Below are 19,846 nucleotides of genomic sequence, written 5' to 3'. Positions count from 1 at the left end.
TTTGGATCATAGGTAATTATATCTTGAACTCAAGGTTTACAAAACTTTCAACATTTTACAATATGTCTGCATTATTTTTCAGTAAAATGACTAAAAATATGAAAACGATTTTCAAAAATGCATAAGAAGAAGGAGGTTGAAGTCATGCAAAAATAAACCTTAGTATATTTATTTATTTATTTTTTGTGAGGAAGATCAGCCCTGAGCTAACATCCATGCTAACCCTCCTCTTTTTGCTGAGGAAGACCAGCTCTGAGCTAACATCTATTGCCAATCCTCCTCCTCTGTTTTTTTTCCCCAAAGCCGGAGTAGATAGTTGTATGCCATAGCTGCACATCCTTCTAGTTGCTGTATGTGGGACACCGCCTCAGCATGGCCAGAGAAGCGGTGAGTCGGTGGGCGCCCGGTCGGAACCGGGCTGCCAGTAGCGGAGCGGGCGCACTTAACCGATAAGCCACGGGCCGGCACAAACCTTAGTATATTTAAAAAGCAACTTTTTTGATGAAAAACCTCTAAGGAAATTTATCACAAAATACTATTAATGGTGATCACTGGGTGATGGGACCGTGGTTTAGATTACTTTCTTTATTATATTTTATCCGTCCTCCCAAATTTCTACTCAAATTTGAGTGACTGGCGTTAACTGCAGAATATATTAATGAAGGTCCATAAAACCCAAAACAACTTGGGGAAAGACAATGACAAGACCACTCAGAGAAGCAGAAATACTAGCTGCTAAGGAATCTAGGCAACTCCTTAGAAGAAAAGGCAATTTGAAAAGCAAAGGGGTTTTGTCTCAAGGCAGTGAGTTTTCACAAGGGACCCAACGGAAGGCAGCGGATCTAGCCCCAACCAGTCTAGCCCGCAGAGGCGCAGGAGGAAGGCGCCTCTTCTCGCGGAAAAGGCTCTGAGGCGTTTTTTCAAGCACGAAAGGCGGAGGATGAAGCAGGCAAGGGCGACTGCACGGCGCAACACTGCCATCTGCAGACCACAGAAACCGAACGCCGACAACCCCACAGGAAAATCCATCTTTTCCGCGGTTTTTCCTCGCAAAGACCTGGAGATCATGGCTGAGGAAGCCAGGCGGGATGAAGATGAGGCCCACAGAAAGGAAAAGAACCGGCCAGAGTGGCCCTGACAAACCGTTTGGGGCACGGTCACCTTCCTTAGTCCCGCCCTCGGAACCATAGCAACAGCGGCAGGAAGTCCCTGTGCACGGGAAGGACGCGACCGGGGGAGGGGGCGGGGCTGCGCTCCGATTGGCGGGTTCCGGGCGTGCGCGCGGGCGCCCGGTGAGATCGCGGCCAGTCTCCCTGCCCGTGGCCGCTGGAGGTTTCCTCCGGGACCCTGCCGCGAACTGTGGGCTGAGCGACTGGACGGGTGATGTCCAGGGCCTGTCGCCCGACTGCCCCAGCCGCCCCCACCACCCCACGTGCGGGACCTGTACCAAGCCCCTGCCATCCTCCTCCCGCCCACCCCCGGCCTGGGAACACGCTCGTCCCGTGGCACACTCCCCGTCCTCTTCTCAGCCCTCACTCCTCTGATCCCTGCCGGCGACCTCGGGGCCCACGAGGCTGACCCGGTCAACCCGGAGCCTCTCCGTCCTCGGGGGTGTTCGCCTCCTCCGCACCCGAGCATCCCCCAGCCCACGGTCATGCCCTGGGCATCAGGAAAGACCTTGCCCCTCCACGATGTCCGTTTCTAACACTCCCCTCTCTTATCACCTCGACGCCATGCCCTGGTCGTCCAGCTCCCTCCCTCTAATGCCTCTCCACCGACAGCCTTCAGCCTCTTGGAAACCTCCAGTCCACCGACCCCACGGCCTTCCTCACCGTCCACCAGGCCCCTCCTTACCCAGCTGGCCCAGGGCTATAAACGCTCCCCCTCAAACACAGCTCTTTTGCTCCTTGCTCCTTGCTCCTTCCTCCCTGCTCTGCTGGCAATACCACCAAATGGACAAACTTTGCACCCTCCACACCTGTATCTTCTCTCTCCTCTACCCAAAATAGCCTTCGGGAGAGCACCAGCAGCCACTCTTCCCATGTGATAGTCACTCATCATTCATTGAGAAAAGAGAAGAGATCACATAGCAACTCGCACCACTTCCCAGCAACACTGGATCTGCACTTGTATTCTCTGCTGCTCCTCTGGAGGAAGTGACCTGATCCCCTTGAGGCCAGGACCTTCACCTGGATCCCTTGCCCGTCTTCTCCAGAGGTAGGCCTTTGCAATCATCATTACTTTGTCCTGAATTGTCATGTTCCCAGTTTTTTTCAGGATTATTTATTGTCTACAAATACGCTCATATTTCTCACCCTTTATACAAAATGAGGTAAAACGTAAAGCCATCCCTTATCCCGTATACTTCCAACATACTGCCACATGTCCCTGATGCTTCAAACAGCAAGTCTGTCTCCCCTTGTTCTATGACCGTTCTCCTTGCTAACCACTTCAGTCGAGCTTCTACCAGCCTGTCGCCCTGAAAGAAACCTGATTTTGTCAAAAGTACCGATGACCTTCATATTGCCTGCTCCTATGATCGTGTCCTTGTCTTCAATTTACTATATCTCTCAGATGCCTTTGGTACACTTGACAATTCCCTCCTTTTTGAAGCCGTCCCTCCTTCCCTCTCTCTTTCCTTATCTCCCTCCTTCCCTTCCTCTGTTTTATTTTTTTTGTTTGTTTTTGGATATTTGACAATATACCCCCCAGGTGTTGTTCCTTCATCCACAGTGGCCACTCCACTCCTTCTCAGTATCCGCTGCTTGCTCCTCCTTTTCCACATGAAGTCTAACGGGGCCCCTTCTCACGCTACACTCTCTCCCTGGGTTATCTCATCCATTTTGCCATCATGTAGCATGTATATAACGTGACCTCCCACAGTCCTATCTCTTGCATCAACCTGTCCCCCTGAGATCCAGATTTGTCTCTCTCTTTGTTTGAATGACAAGGAGGCATCATAGACTTAACATGTCCCAAGCACACCTCTTAGGTGTGCTGCATTTCGTTTGCTTGCACTGCAATCCAACAACAAGTCCTCTTGATTCAGTCTCCTGAATACATCCTGTATCCATCCCCTTCTGTGCTTGTCTGCTGCCAGTATTTTAATATCCAAGCAATCTCATCATCTCTTGCCTTCACTGCAATAACTCTGGCCTACTTCTGTTTCCTGAACACGCCAAGCTTATTCCCTCGTTAGGACATTGGGAATCGCAGTTCCCTTTGCCTGGAAGAGTCTACCCCCAGATCTTTACATGGCTGCTTCCTTCTCAACCTTAGGATTTCTGCTCCATTGTTGCCTTTTCAGAGAGGCTCTCCCTGACCACTCTGTGTAAAGTCGTTTGTTTCTGGCCTAGGACCTGGATTATTTTCCTCCTCCATACCACACCAACTTATTGATTCATTGGTTGGTTGGTATTCTCTCACTCCCCAGCTAAGTGCTAAATTACCAGCTCCTGCAAGAGGAGCAAACACCTATTAAGAGAGGCTCCATTAATATTGTTGAATGCTGATTAAAGGGCCACCTGAGACCTGTTGTTGCTTCCTTGCAGGTTGGCGAGGGGGGCAGAGCAGGGGGATCTTACTGGAGAATCTGCCTTCAAATCGACAGCTATTCTGCAATGCATGTGCGCCCCACGATAACTCCTGTAGGTTTCTAGGCATGGGTATTAAAGCCACAAGGAATACCTTGCCCTGCCTTGTTTTCCTTCTAAGTCATTAAGTTATCTTATTGCTATTTTAAATGACATATCCATGATAAATGAGAGGGAGAAAATGGCAGATGTTAGCCAATCGTAAGGTCGCCTAGAGTGGGCAGCAGTGCTATCATGACTTCATCCAGGAAGCTCTCTGGCTGCGTGGCATCAGGCACAGTCCTTAAATCTCCCTGTGCCTTGGTTTCCCTATCTGCACATATGGCAGTCAGGCTATATACCCACATGGTGACTGAGACTGTCCAGTCTCAGAACAGTGCAGGCACCCAGGAGCTTTCAAAATGAGTTTGGTAGCATTGATGCCGAGCAATGGGCTCGCTCTGCTCGCTGCAATCTGAGCCAATTAATCACAATGAGTTAGGGCTCGAGAAAGGAAGTTTTAATTAGATTAGCTGGCATAATCGGGAAGATGGCAGACTAATGTCTCAAAAAACCATCTTCAAAAGTTACAGAATCTTGAGGTAGTTATATAGGGAAAATGGGCGGTAAGGAGGGGGTTTCCTTCAGGCATGATGGACTCCAGGGTCTTTTATGGTTCCATTCTTCTGTCAGTTGTGATGGATACCTTGTAGGTGTGTTTCCCGCCTGTGGTCAGCCTGTTCCTGGAGAGAAACTCATAGAACAAAGTGTTAATTTATCAAGCTATCAGGGAGTACCTACGTAAGCAGAGGCCATAAATCAGGAGAGCATGTGAATTTTTTTAGAGTATGTGCAGAGCAGCGAGTAGTCACACGGGAGGGGCTGGGGCCATTTAGCGTAACAAGATGGCCTCACTTATGCTCACTTAGAGCATCATTGCTTTTCTTGTTAGCGGCTGCCAGCTGGAGAACTCAGGAGCCCAAGAAAAGGCAGCAGGGTGCCAGAGTGCTCTCACTTGCTCCTGATAGACTGACGCCCATATAACTATGTAGGAAACAAATGCCTTGTTTAGGACTTGAGCCAGGAACCTGTATTCACGCTTCGGTAGGAAGGCCACTGAAGGCATTTTTCCCAGAATGGGAGGTTTTCAAGCAAACATTTTCATTTCAATGATTCTGTAATTGGGACAGTAGTACTTTCATTCTGTTTTCCAATAATGTAGAATGTGCTCAACCCGGTAATGAGAAAAGTATTTCTTTTTAAAGATTAAACTATTGAGCCTATCTCAAGTGCTGCCCTTTTAATTTATTATCTGGTAAATATGAGAGTGTGAAAAAAAGTTTTCCCAGCCCCCAAGACATTTCTGCACGTTCACGGACGTTCACGGACGTGAACACGCACCCGAGCTTGCCCCGTAACTCCTGGAACACATCACAAGCTTCAGGATAGTTCATCTCTGTTGCCCAACTCTCCTTGACAGTTACCCGACAGTGGCAGGGACAGATTGCTTAGGAGTGAAGCTCTCTGGGCACTCACATTAAAATTGCTGATACAGCATCTCCTAGGACCCTTTTGAAACATACTGTCTCTCCTTCAACTCGGAGTTTATTTTTGTAGATCTTGTCCTGCTGATGATGGTGCAAGGGTTCGTATTTGGTAATCCCTTCTGTTTTATGTGTCTTTATCAGTTAGCTAACCTCTTTTTCCTAAAAAAGAAAATGCAAATCCTAAAGCCTTCCCTTTGTGATCTGGGTGTACTATGGGAAGCCTTGTGTCGGCATGAAGGACAAGCAAAAGAATATTCTGTTCCAGCCTCGGGGGAGTAGAAGACACACAGAAGCCGTGGCAGGTGGAGGTAAGGCTCTCAAGCCTCAGTCTCCCCTCCATGGACCTCGTCTCAGACAAGCGAGATATGTCAGAGAAGTGGAAGAGGGGATTTTGCCCCTATTCACACTTGGGACTCACAAGAGTTCACTCTGCAGAATGACCCAGTAGCGTCTTTAGGCAGAGGGATGGCTGGAGTTTGGGAATTTAGCTTTCTGGAGCTGATCTTGGTTCCTGCTGTGGTGTCGGTGAGACCCCACGGGGCTTCATTCTCTGAGGGAGGAATGTGGAAAGTGGCTGAGACCAGAGCCAGGGGTTCACGAAGGAAGCCTAAGCAGGCAAGGGGCTCGGTGGCCCTGCAGCTGAGGCTGTGGAGTGGACTGCCCTGCCCAGGGGCAGGGTGGAGGATGAGACCCAGATTCAGGGGGATCCGCAGATGCCAGCAGAGTGAGCTGAGGCTGATTCAGGCGGGGAGCACCAGGTCCTGACCAAGAGGAGAGAGACAAAAGTGCAAGTTTCACTGTATGATCTCACTCATATGTGGAATATAAACCAACACATGGACAGAGAAAACTGGACTGTGGTTACCCGGGAAGTGGGGGTGGGGGGTGGGCACAAGGGGTGAAGGGAGTCATATATGGGGTGAAGGACAAACAAAAATGTACAACCCAAAATCTCACAATGTTAGAAACCATTAAAATATCAATTAAAAAAAAAAAAAAAAAAAAAAAAAAAAAAGTGCAAGTTTCACCAGCCCCACCCGTGGGTGGTGCAGGTCAGCCTCAGCAGCTGGACCTGGGAGACAAGGGTCATCCTTCCCTCAGAGACCACCGAGGATACTGTGATCAACATAAGAATTTCATAGATCCCTCCCCCCCAGCCCCGTCTCACATCACCTGGGAGACTTGTAAGACACACATCCCCCTTCCCCGCCTTGGAAAGGAGTAGGGAGGTGGGGTGGAAATCTGAGAGACTGAGCATTTCCACCAAAACAGACTGAGCATTTGTTCAAATGAACCATTCACATGACAGCATCAGATTACACTTAAGAAAGTAGACATAAAATCAGTGGGTTTTTTCACCCCTTACTATCCAGTCCAGAGCGTGGGCACTCATGATGAAGGTCAGATCGGCCAGAGAGAATAAATTAACCAAAGTGCTCATGCAGTCCGAGGAACACCACCCCCACCGGCTCCTCCTCTGCCCATGGTCTCACCAGTCCGTGTTAGAGGAGATTGGGGCATCCTGGCCTTGTCCTCTCCTTTAACCTAGGACAACGTTCCACATCCCATAAACAGACCCCCAAAACAGAGCACAGAAGGAAGAGTGGACCAGACAGACGGACACACAGAGTGGAGTAACTGATGAGAGTGGTCACTGAGGTGAGCAGGTCCTCCTCAAGGCCGTCGTTGCCCTCCACGAGTGATGCCAGGCTCCTTTCTCCTTTAACAACACAGGCCCCTTTTTCCAGGGCCTGATCCAGGGAGCCTGGCTTCAGAAAATGGTTGTAGCACTGTGTACTGCTGGAGAAAATCACAGGACCACATGTTAGAGCCACTATGCTTTCACAGTCTTCATCGTCTCCTGGGATCTCAGTGCTGTGAAGAATGCTTTCTTTGTGACTCTGGTCCCTCCCCCAGTCCCTTCTGAGAGCATCCCAAGATTTCACCTCTCTCCTTGTATCCTCTATCGTACATCTATCCCTTCGCCCTTGGCCAAAGCACATTCCCATTCTCAGGTGAGATCCCAGCAGGCAGACAGGGGGAGGGAGAAGGGCCTCAGCGCTGGAAAGGGGTGTGGGATTCTGTTGTCTCGGCAACATTCGTCTACTCATCGTCACTGGGTCACTCAGCTCAGGCAACAGCCCAGCTGGAAGGGCCAGGACAGATGGGAAAGCACATCTCTCCATCTTGCTCTCTTTCTGTGACCAGAGGTTGAGATAAAAAAAAAAAAAAAAAACAAAAAACAAAGCTGGTTACCAGGGAAACTGAAGCTTAATCCATCTGACTCAAGAGAAAAAGAAACTAACAAGGGAGTGGAAACTAAGACACAGGATGTATTGTGCGAAGCCACGCACAGACATGGAATTGTGACTCTCAAAAATGTGATTGTCGCAAGGGTCCTGCGCATGCACCGACATATGCACACATGTGTACTCAGGAGCACTCCTTCCAGCCCAGAACAGCACTGTGACTGTGGTATAAGGTACATGCGGGGGAGGCAGGAGATGAGGCAATGAGGCAGGAGTGTAGGCAGAAGCCAGGTCATGAAAGGCAGGGAGGGACAACTTATATTTTTAAATTATTACCTACTCCTTCTTTCAAGGCTATTTTGACATTTGCATTTCGTTTAGATCCATTTGTGCAACTATTTATTTAGAACAGACTCTATGCTAAATCACCTTCACCTGAAAGAATGTGCAGTCCTATTTAAAAAAAAATAACCATAATGGTACGTTGCTGACACTGTGATAACGTTATCTTACGAAGCAGCTCTGCAGATCAGCAAATGCTGAAATGACATCTCTTGAGCACCATAGTGGGAGGCCAGTTGAACAAGTTCCTTTTTATTTATAGCAACTGAGGAACAAAAAAGCACTTGACAGAACCTCTGTCCAGGGTTGGAAATTTGCCTAGTGATAAACCAAGTGAAAAATAGATAGAGGTACAGTGGCGTAATACAGGAGGAGGCTTATTCCACGTATCAAAAATTGTCCTTTTTCACAAAGCTTTCGATGTTGCCCTTCCTGCTCTGTGATGTACGTTGAGTTGAGAAGCACCACTCAAATGGATATGTGGAGCTATAAACATTTGTGTATGTTCTAGTGCTTTGATGTTGGTCAGAGGGGTGAATCCCAGTGATCCAGCAGCTGGAGAGAGGCCTAAAAAGTATAGTTGCGTCTTAAAGCTTTTGTTTATGAGCTGGTGATAAATATATCAAAGAATGCCAAAGAGGAAACTTCCCGGAGGAGACCACAGAGGACCAAATTTTTGAAACAGAAAGAAGGCCCCTTAAGAGAGTGCCTTGCCCTGCTTCACAGGATGATGCTGAAGTTTTCTAATGGAGTGTGAGCTGTGGTTCATGGCCTATTGAAGCTCTAGAAACATATTTCTTGGGTGGATAGATGGATGGAGTCATGATTTCATACATGGATGTGCGGATGGATGGACGGATGGATGGATGGATGGATGGACGGATGGATGGATGGGTGGATGGGCTGAGACAAGATTGTGCAGTGTCTATGGGGTCACAAAACTCTTTGTGGTACAAAAGTCTTGGTGAAATTTTCACAATAAAAGGAAGCCTGAGATCTTTCAGTGCACGCTTTTTGACCGTGACAGCCATTCCAGGGACCATAGATTCAGCTAGGGTTCAGAGCCCTATTATCTTCATCAGTGCTGACAATGTTATAGAGGCAGATAGATAGACATGCAGTACGGTTAAGTGGTCGTACCTATGGGCGTTGGAGTCAGACAAACCTGGGTTTCACCATCTCTAGCCCTCGGGATCACTGCTGTAAAAGTCAGGATTAAATTAGTACCTCCCTCATAAGGTCATAAAGAGATTAAATGAATCAAGGTATTAGTGTTCCCAGCACGTACTAAGTACCCAGTAACATTAGTTTCTTATTACTATTGCCGGTCTTAATATTCATATCGCCTTGGCAGACCAAGGATCTGTATCTACTAAAATGGGTAGGGGTTGCAGTGGTCACGTTACCATGCCCACTACATCTACAGAGATTAGCGTTGTAGCACGGGGGAATGGCTGTCGGGAGACTCAGCTATAGGCTCAGGTCACCTTCAAGGTTGGGGTTCTGTGTTGTTGGATGTGGCGCATGCTCTGGCCAAGCAACGAGAAAAGGGAGCTGTCTCTCCCCTGGCAAATGTAGCCTGTCTCTCAGGAGAACACACAGGTATGCTAACAAAGAGGTGGAGGACTGGGGGGTGGGGGTGAGGAATGGTGATCCCTTCAGTTACACCTGATGGATGTCACACCCACCCATCTCCATGTCCCCCTCGAAGACCGTGGTTAATTCTGCCACCTCCCTCTGCAAGTCCTTCAACGTCCGCTTCATCCAACCCTGGTCCTTCTCACTCCTCTGAGCTCCTGGAAACCTGCGCCACTCGGGGGATCCAGTAAGTGCTTTCTAACACATCCATGGATATCAGATGTCTCCCTTCATTAAATGCTCATTCCCAAGGACAGGGGCTGCCTCTGCAATTCCTCCTCGTACCCCACTACAAACAGTCCTCAAAGCATAGAGTGGGAGGTGGCAAGGGGAGAGGATTAAAAACTTTGTGATTTGGTAGAATCACTGGTAGAATAATCAACCAGTTGTGGGATGGGCCTCAGACTGGCTGCTGTCCTGACATGTAGCTACCCAGTGAGTGGCAGATTGTGTGGGAAACACACAGTCAGACAAGCTCTTGAATCTTAGCTCCTCCATATTACTTCCTGTGTGACCATCTACTCTTTCATAGTCAGGCTTATTTTATGCAAAAGATAATGAATTATTTTCTTGCCCTGTAACATTTTTTTTGGTCAATATTACTGGAGGTGAAGAATGTAAATTATCACACATTGTAGATTCTCATTGAAGGAGACTAATTGCAGCTGTGACATCATCATTTTGTATTCATTTTTACCACCTTACCAGAGAGAGAGAGAGAGAGAATTAAACCTAAACCGTTGCACTCCAAAGGAAAGCCCACTGTCATGGGAAGGAAATGGCCTATCAAGTGAGAAAATCCATTTCTCCTCCTCTCTTTTTGATGTGAGGGAATCAGATCTCACAATGAAAATTTTACTCCCAGACTCTCTGACAAGATCACAAGGGTGGATTCCAGTCCACATTAACTTACATGTTTTATAGTTATTTCTAGGGCTAATGTAGTAATCATTGTTATTTACTAGAGCTCAGTTATGGAGACTGTATCAGAAAGGATATTTACTCAGCGCAGAACTGATTGTCCCATTCGAGTAATGTTATGATGGGTCGGGTACCCGTCAAGAGGACTCTGCAGGCTGCATCATGAAAAGTAGAGATACACCTCTGTAAGCCAATGTGCACGCACATGCTCTAGTTCCTTATGCAGCCAGTGTGAGAATGCTATTGATATCATCCCACAAGGGAGTACCTGGGCACAAGGACTGGCATCTGAAGTATCTCAACTAAGTGCAGGGGCAACAATATGCCTGTGCTCACCATTGTTGGGAGAGACCCCTGATTCCCACTGCAGGGAGAGTGTACCACCTGCCTCCCTCTGAAAGCACTCGTGTCCTATGCCTGGTTTTAGGTTTGGTTTAGTCATTCACTCAGAATATATCTTTTTTCCATGTTTGTTTCAGTCATTACACATAAGTTCTGACCTTCAGTGGAGCCCTCCTTATGTTTTAGGACACTTTTTTTTTTTTTTTTTGAGGAGATCAGTCCTGTGCTAACATCTGCCAATCCTCCTCTTTTTGTGCTGAGGAAGACTGGCCCTGGGCTAACATCCGTGCCCATCTTCCTCCATTTTATATGGGACGCCGCCACAGCATGGCTTGCCAAGCAGTGTGTCGGTGTGCACCTGGGATCCGAACCGGCAAACCCCGGGCCGCCGCAGCGGAACGCGCGCACTTAACCGCTTGCGCCACGGGGCCGGCCCCAGGACACGTTAATTTTTAAAAGTCCAATTATTTTAGTGAATTATAACTTTAGAGCACAGTCTAGAATCTAAATATTTATTGAGACCATCAATGTCATGCAACTTACAGAAAGTAAAACAAGATATCTCGATTTCTTTAAAATATGCATGACTGTTGAAAGCAAAAATTATAGCATTGTCTGGTGCGGTTTTTGATGTATATAGCTGTATTTCGTGTTACAACTATAATATAAAAGTCAGTGGAGGAAGGTAAAGGGTCATGTGTGGTTGTAAAGATTCCATATTTTACTTGAAATAGAAAATATTACCTCAGTACAGACTGTGTAACATTATGTATGTGTAGTATTTTGATCACTAAAGCAACAACATAAAAATAAAGATATATAGCCAAAATTCTAATACAAACATTAAAATGGAGCACTAAGAAGATTCAAATTATCCAAAAGAAGTCAGGATAGAAAGAACAGGGGGAAAAATAATAGGTCATGGAGAAAACCAGAAAATGAATAGTAAAATGGTAGACCTAAGTCCAACCATATCAATAAATAGATTAAATGTAAACAATCTAAACATACAAATTAAAAGGCAGTCATTGCCAGATTGGATTAAAAAAATCCAACTATATGCTGTCTATTAGAAATCCACTTTAAATATAAAGACATAGATGTATTAAAAGAAGTTGGAAGAAGTTGTATCATGCAAACAATAACCAAAGAAGGAAGCAGTGATTATATTAATATCAAACAAAGTAGATTTGAAAGGAAAAAAAAATCTTCGAGTCCCTGTTTTTAATTCTTCTAGGTATATTCATAGAAGTGGAATTGCTGAATAATATGGCAGTTCTACATTTAATTTTTTGAGGAACCAGCACACTGTTTTTCACAGCAGCTGCACCATTTTACATTCCCACCATCGATGCACAAGGTTTGCAATTTTCCACATCCTCACCAACACTCTTTTCCTTCTTTTTTTCAAATAATATCCATCCTAATTGGTGTGAAGTGGTATCTCATTGTGGTTTTGATTTACTTCCCTCTGAGTCCTTTTAATGCCCCCCATAATATAATTGTTAAATATTTTTTCTATGTACATCAAGACCCACATTAAACAGTGTTACATAATTATTGCTTTAACACTCAAACATAATTTAGAAAACTTAAGAGGAGTAGGAAAGTCTATTATATTTGCCCAAATGTTAACATTCCATCGTTTTTTCTTTCTTCCTGACATTCCAAATTTCCTTCTTTTGTACTTTTATTTCTGTATACAGAAGTTTCAGAGAGAAGTCAAGATGGCGGCGTAGGCAGACTGTGAACTCACCTCCTCCCACGGACACAGCCAATTTACAACTACTTTTGGAAAAATTACCCCTGAGAGAGAACTGAAAACTGGATAAGAGGAACTCCTGCAACAAACGACAATCCTAATTGAGGTGGAAGACGCAGAAATTCCCTTCTGGAGAGGAAAAACGCCACCTTCACAAGCCGCAGTGCTTCACGGCCGCCTGGGAGTAGCCCAAAGGTACACAGCCCTCCCTGGAGGAGTGGGGCCCTGAGCCGGGGAGCGCCTCCGCTATAGGCATTTTTTGAACCCAGCACAATCGAGACAAGTGGCATAATATCTGACTTTGCTTGCTACTAAAACATTGGGGAGTACCCCCAGAAAAGCTGGCTCACAAAGAAATTAAAGCCTCTCTTAAAGGGCCCACGCACAAATGGTCGGGCCACAATTTAGCCTCTTTCCCTGTGCTTGTGTCTATGTATTAGGTAGGTCAGCTATGTCTCCTGCTCTTGGAGAGGTGACCTTATATAAGTGATGCCTTAGGAGGCCCGGCAGTGTGCTTCCCTCAGTTCTGAATGTTCCAGGAGTGACCTCTATTTGGGCTACGTGTGTCCTTCTGTTGTGGCGTGGTTGCTCTCCCTGTAAGTGCCCAGGGAGGCTGAGCTATGCCCCTGGCCAGGTGTTGTAATGCTCAGCTGCTTGTAGTTGTTGTGGGCCCTTCAGTCTCTTTACCGGGTGTGGGGAGCCCCAGCACAGTTCGCTGCAAGTTCTAATAGCACATTTGTGTTGCAGTATTTCTTTTAAGTGAGTAGGCCCCCAGCGTGGCAGGTTGTTAGGCTCAGGGGCTTACAATTGCTATAAGCCTCCAGCCTTTAGGTCTCTTGTCAGCTCTCTGAGGATTGTGGCTGGCCTCAGGCACGGGAGTACCGAATTGTTTCAGGCTTTGGATGGTGGGGCAAGCCCCCTATGTGGGTCTTTGAGAAGCACAAGTCTTCTGCAGCTGACAAGCCCCGCCGCCCACAGGTCCACACACACAGTCAACACAGTCCTGCCCCGTGTGCGTGCCCCGACCTCCTGAAGTGGACGCAGTTTCTCCAAGGCAGGAGCCCCACACACTCCACCACCATCCCACACTCTCCACCCACTCCTTGCACACACCCTGCCCCACAGAGGTGGACCCACTCACCAGGCTGCGGAGAATCCAGGCAGCTCACTTAGCGGGCCCACAGGTTGCCCGAGGGCTGCTTGTTGGGTGGGGCCAGTCCCTAGGGTGGGCTGCCTGCCCTGGCTGAGCTGGATTAAGTCAGTGCTCTAGTGGGTGGGGCAGACCCTGGGCTAGCAGGCCCCAGGGAGAACTCCAATGGCCACTGCCAGCGTCTGTGTCAGCACGCCCACACCAGGCCACAACAATGGCCGCCACCAAAGTCCCAGTCCCTGGAGAGGTCTCACCTCTCACCGAGATGCACTCAGAGCCTATTAGGTGAGTCTCTTTTCACCAAAGCACTGTGCACCTTTCTTTCTGGTGATTTTAGGTTGCTTTCTGAAACTGGTGAATTTGTGCGTGGGATATTATTTGAAAAAAAGAAGGAAAAGAGTGTTGGTGAGGATGTGGAAAATTGCAAACCTTGTGCATCGATGGTGGGAATGTAAAATGGTGCAGCTGCTGTGAAAAACAGTGTGCTGGTTCCTCAAAAAATTAAATGTAGAACTGCCATATTATTCAGCAATTCCACTTCTATGAATATACCTAGAAGAATTAAAAACAGGGACTCGAAGATTTTTTTTTCCTTTCAAATCTACTTTGTTTGATATTAATATAATCACTGCTTCCTTCTTTGGTTATTGTTTGCATGATACAACTTCTTCCAACTTCTTTTAATACATCTATGTCTTTATATTTAAAGTGGATTTCTAATAGACAGCATATAGTTGGATTTTTTTAATCCAATCTGGCAATGACTGCCTTTTAATTTGTATGTTTAGATTGTTTACATTTAATCTATTTATTGATATGGTTGGACTTAGGTCTACCATTTTACTATTCATTTTCTGGTTTTCTCCATGACCTATTATTTTTCCCCCTGTTCTTTCTATCCTGACTTCTTTTGGATAATTTGAATCTTCTTAGTGCTCCATTTTAATGTTTGTATTAGAATTTTGGCTATATATCTTTATTTTTATGTTGTTGCTTTAGTGATCAAAATACTACACATACATAATGTTACACAGTCTGTACTGAGGTAATATTTTCTATTTCAAGTAAAATATGGAATCTTTACAACCACACATGACCCTTTACCTTCCTCCACTGACTTTTATATTATAGTTGTAACACGAAATACAGCTATATACATCAAAAACCGCACCAGACAATGCTATAATTTTTGCTTTCAACAGTCATGCATATTTTAAAGAAATCGAGATATCTTGTTTTACTTTCTGTAAGTTGCATGACATTGATGGTCTCAATAAATATTTAGATTCTAGACTGTGCTCTAAAGTTATAATTCACTAAAATAATTGGACTTTTAAAAATTAACGTGTCCTGGGGCCGGCCCCGTGGCGCAAGCGGTTAAGTGCGCGCGTTCCGCTGCGGCGGCCCGGGGTTTGCCGGTTCGGATCCCAGGTGCACACCGACACACTGCTTGGCAAGCCATGCTGTGGCGGCGTCCCATATAAAATGGAGGAAGATGGGCACGGATGTTAGCCCAGGGCCAGTCTTCCTCAGCACAAAAAGAGGAGGATTGGCAGATGTTAGCACAGGACTGATCTCCTCAAAAAAAAAAAAAAAAAGTGTCCTAAAACATAAGGAGGGCTCCACTGAAGGTCAGAACTTATGTGTAATGACTGAAACAAACATGGAAAAAAGATATATTCTGAGTGAATGACTAAACCAAACCTAAAACCAGGCATAGGACACGAGTGCTTTCAGAGGGAGGCAGGTGGTACACTCTCCCTGCAGTGGGAATCAGGGGTCTCTCCCGACAATGGTGAGCACAGGCATATTGTTGCCCCTGCACTTAGTTGAGATACTTCAGATGCCAGTCCTTGTGCCCAGGTACTCCCTTGTGGGATGATATCAATAGCATTCTCACACTGGCTGCATAAGGAACTAGAGCATGTGCGTGCACATTGGCTTACAGAGGTGTATCTCTACTTTTCATGATGCAGCCTGCAGAGTCCTCTTGACGGGTACCCGACCCATCATAACATTACTCGAATGGGACAATCAGTTCTGCGCTGAGTAAATATCCTTTCTGATACAGTCTCCATAACTGAGCTCTAGTAAATAACAATGATTACTACATTAGCCCTAGAAATAACTATAAAACATGTAAGTTAATGTGGACTGGAATCCACCCTTGTGATCTTGTCAGAGAGTCTGGGAGTAAAATTTTCATTGTGAGATCTGATTCCCTCACATCAAAAAGAGAGGAGGAGAAATGGATTTTCTCACTTGATAGGCCATTTCCTTCCCATGACAGTGGGCTTTCCTTTGGAGTGCAACGGTTTAGGTTTAATTCTCTCTCTCTCTCTCTCTGGTAAGGTGGTAAAAATGAATACAAAATGATGATGTCACAGCTGCAATTAGTCTCCTTCAATGAGAATCTACAATGTGTGATAATTTACATTCTTCACCTCCAGTAATATTGACCAAAAAAAATGTTACAGGGCAAGAAAATAATTCATTATCTTTTGCATAAAATAAGCCTGACTATGAAAGAGTAGATGGTCACACAGGAAGTAATATGGAGGAGCTAAGATTCAAGAGCTTGTCTGACTGTGTGTTTCCCACACAATCTGCCACTCACTGGGTAGCTACATGTCAGGACAGCAGCCAGTCTGAGGCCCATCCCACAACTGGTTGATTATTCTACCAGTGATTCTACCAAATCACAAAGTTTTTAATCCTCTCCCCTTGCCACCTCCCACTCTATGCTTTGAGGACTGTTTGTAGTGGGGTACGAGGAGGAATTGCAGAGGCAGCCCCTGTCCTTGGGAATGAGCATTTAATGAAGGGAGACATCTGATATCCATGGATGTGTTAGAAAGCACTTACTGGATCCCCCGAGTGGCACAGGTTTCCAGGAGCTCAGAGGAGTGAGAAGGACCAGGGTTGGATGAAGCGGACGTTGAAGGACTTGCAGAGGGAGGTGGCAGAATTAACCACGGTCTTCGAGGGGGACATGGAGATGGGTGGGTGTGACATCCATCAGGTGTAACTGAAGGGATCACCATTCCTCACCCCCACCCCCCAGTCCTCCACCTCTTTGTTAGCATACCTGTGTGTTCTCCTGAGAGACAGGCTACATTTGCCAGGGGAGAGACAGCTCCCTTTTCTCGTTGCTTGGCCAGAGCATGCGCCACATCCAACAACACAGAACCCCAACCTTGAAGGTGACCTGAGCCTATAGCTGAGTCTCCCGACAGCCATTCCCCCGTGCTACAACGCTAATCTCTGTAGATGTAGTGGGCATGGTAACGTGACCACTGCAACCCCTACCCATTTTAGTAGATACAGATCCTTGGTCTGCCAAGGCGATATGAATATTAAGACCGGCAATAGTAATAAGAAACTAATGTTACTGGGTACTTAGTACGTGCTGGGAACACTAATACCTTGATTCATTTAATCTCTTTATGACCTTATGAGGGAGGTACTAATTTAATCCTGACTTTTACAGCAGTGATCCCGAGGGCTAGAGATGGTGAAACCCAGGTTTGTCTGACTCCAACGCCCATAGGTACGACCACTTAACCGTACTGCATGTCTATCTATCTGCCTCTATAACATTGTCAGCACTGATGAAGATAATAGGGCTCTGAACCCTAGCTGAATCTATGGTCCCTGGAATGGCTGTCACGGTCAAAAAGCGTGCACTGAAAGATCTCAGGCTTCCTTTTATTGTGAAAATTTCACCAAGACTTTTGTACCACAAAGAGTTTTGTGACCCCATAGACACTGCACAATCTTGTCTCAGCCCATCCACCCATCCATCCATCCGTCCATCCATCCATCCATCCATCCGTCCATCCATCCGCACATCCATGTATGAAATCATGACTCCATCCATCTATCCACCCAAGAAATATGTTTCTAGAGCTTCAATAGGCCATGAACCACAGCTCACACTCCATTAGAAAACTTCAGCATCATCCTGTGAAGCAGGGCAAGGCACTCTCTTAAGGGGCCTTCTTTCTGTTTCAAAAATTTGGTCCTCTGTGGTCTCCTCCGGGAAGTTTCCTCTTTGGCATTCTTTGATATATTTATCACCAGCTCATAAACAAAAGCTTTAAGACGCAACTATACTTTTTAGGCCTCTCTCCAGCTGCTGGATCACTGGGATTCACCCCTCTGACCAACATCAAAGCACTAGAACATACACAAATGTTTATAGCTCCACATATCCATTTGAGTGGTGCTTCTCAACTCAACGTACATCACAGAGCAGGAAGGGCAACATCGAAAGCTTTGTGAAAAAGGACAATTTTTGATACGTGGAATAAGCCTCCTCCTGTATTACGCCACTGTACCTCTATCTATTTTTCACTTGGTTTATCACTAGGCAAATTTCCAACCCTGGACAGAGGTTCTGTCAAGTGCTTTTTTGTTCCTCAGTTGCTATAAATAAAAAGGAACTTGTTCAACTGGCCTCCCACTATGGTGCTCAAGAGATGTCATTTCAGCATTTGCTGATCTGCAGAGCTGCTTCGTAAGATAACGTTATCACAGTGTCAGCAACGTACCATTATGGTTATTTTTTTTTAAATAGGACTGCACATTCTTTCAGGTGAAGGTGATTTAGCATAGAGTCTGTTCTAAATAAATAGTTGCACAAATGGATCTAAACGAAATGCAAATGTCAAAATAGCCTTGAAAGAAGGAGTAGGTAATAATTTAAAAATATAAGTTGTCCCTCCCTGCCTTTCATGACCTGGCTTCTGCCTACACTCCTGCCTCATTGCCTCATCTCCTGCCTCCCCCGCATGTACCTTATACCACAGTCACAGTGCTGTTCTGGGCTGGAAGGAGTGCTCCTGAGTACACATGTGTGCATATGTCGGTGCATGCGCAGGACCCTTGCGACAATCACATTTTTGAGAGTCACAATTCCATGTCTGTGCGTGGCTTCGCACAATACATCCTGTGTCTTAGTTTCCACTCCCTTGTTAGTTTCTTTTTCTCTTGAGTCAGATGGATTAAGCTTCAGTTTCCCTGGTAACCAGCTTTGTTTTTTGTTTTTTTTTTTTTTTTTATCTCAACCTCTGGTCACAGAAAGAGAGCAAGATGGAGAGATGTGCTTTCCCATCTGTCCTGGCCCTTCCAGCTGGGCTGTTGCCTGAGCTGAGTGACCCAGTGACGATGAGTAGACGAATGTTGCCGAGACAACAGAATCCCACACCCCTTTCCAGCGCTGAGGCCCTTCTCCCTCCCCCTGTCTGCCTGCTGGGATCTCACCTGAGAATGGGAATGTGCTTTGGCCAAGGGCGAAGGGATAGATGTACGATAGAGGATACAAGGAGAGAGGTGAAATCTTGGGATGCTCTCAGAAGGGACTGGGGGAGGGACCAGAGTCACAAAGAAAGCATTCTTCACAGCACTGAGATCCCAGGAGACGATGAAGACTGTGAAAGCATAGTGGCTCTAACATGTGGTCCTGTGATTTTCTCCAGCAGTACACAGTGCTACAACCATTTTCTGAAGCCAGGCTCCCTGGATCAGGCCCTGGAAAAAGGGGCCTGTGTTGTTAAAGGAGAAAGGAGCCTGGCATCACTCGTGGAGGGCAACGACGGCCTTGAGGAGGACCTGCTCACCTCAGTGACCACTCTCATCAGTTACTCCACTCTGTGTGTCCGTCTGTCTGGTCCACTCTTCCTTCTGTGCTCTGTTTTGGGGGTCTGTTTATGGGATGTGGAACGTTGTCCTAGGTTAAAGGAGAGGACAAGGCCAGGATGCCCCAATCTCCTCTAACACGGACTGGTGAGACCATGGGCAGAGGAGGAGCCGGTGGGGGTGGTGTTCCTCGGACTGCATGAGCACTTTGGTTAATTTATTCTCTCTGGCCGATCTGACCTTCATCATGAGTGCCCACGCTCTGGACTGGATAGTAAGGGGTGAAAAAACCCACTGATTTTATGTCTACTTTCTTAAGTGTAATCTGATGCTGTCATGTGAATGGTTCATTTGAACAAATGCTCAGTCTGTTTTGGTGGAAATGCTCAGTCTCTCAGATTTCCACCCCACCTCCCTACTCCTTTCCAAGGCGGGGAAGGGGGATGTGTGTCTTACAAGTCTCCCAGGTGATGTGAGACGGGGCTGGGGGGGAGGGATCTATGAAATTCTTATGTTGATCACAGTATCCTCGGTGGTCTCTGAGGGAAGGATGACCCTTGTCTCCCAGGTCCAGCTGCTGAGGCTGACCTGCACCACCCACGGGTGGGGCTGGTGAAACTTGCACTTTTTTTTTTTTTTTTTTTTTTTTTTTTTTTTAATTGATATTTTAATGGTTTCTAACA

At 46.3% G+C, this 19,846-nt stretch overlaps 1 long non-coding RNA gene across 1 annotated transcript; it reads left to right on the top strand.

The window, feature by feature from the left end:
• The first annotated feature begins 13,168 nt into the window (after window positions 1–13,168).
• LOC131401032 (uncharacterized) lies at window positions 13,169–19,641 on the top strand. The gene is made up of 3 exons (XR_009217504.1): window positions 13,169–13,808; window positions 17,014–17,073; window positions 18,606–19,641. It is a non-coding gene; the product is annotated as an uncharacterized LOC131401032 (long non-coding RNA).
• Window positions 19,642–19,846: the final 205 nt, after the last annotated feature.

This window comes from Diceros bicornis, chromosome X (genome assembly GCF_020826845.1).
Source record: "Diceros bicornis minor isolate mBicDic1 chromosome X, mDicBic1.mat.cur, whole genome shotgun sequence".
Lineage (NCBI taxonomy): Eukaryota > Metazoa > Chordata > Mammalia > Perissodactyla > Rhinocerotidae > Diceros > Diceros bicornis.
This window is presented reverse-complemented; position numbering and strand designations above follow the sequence as displayed.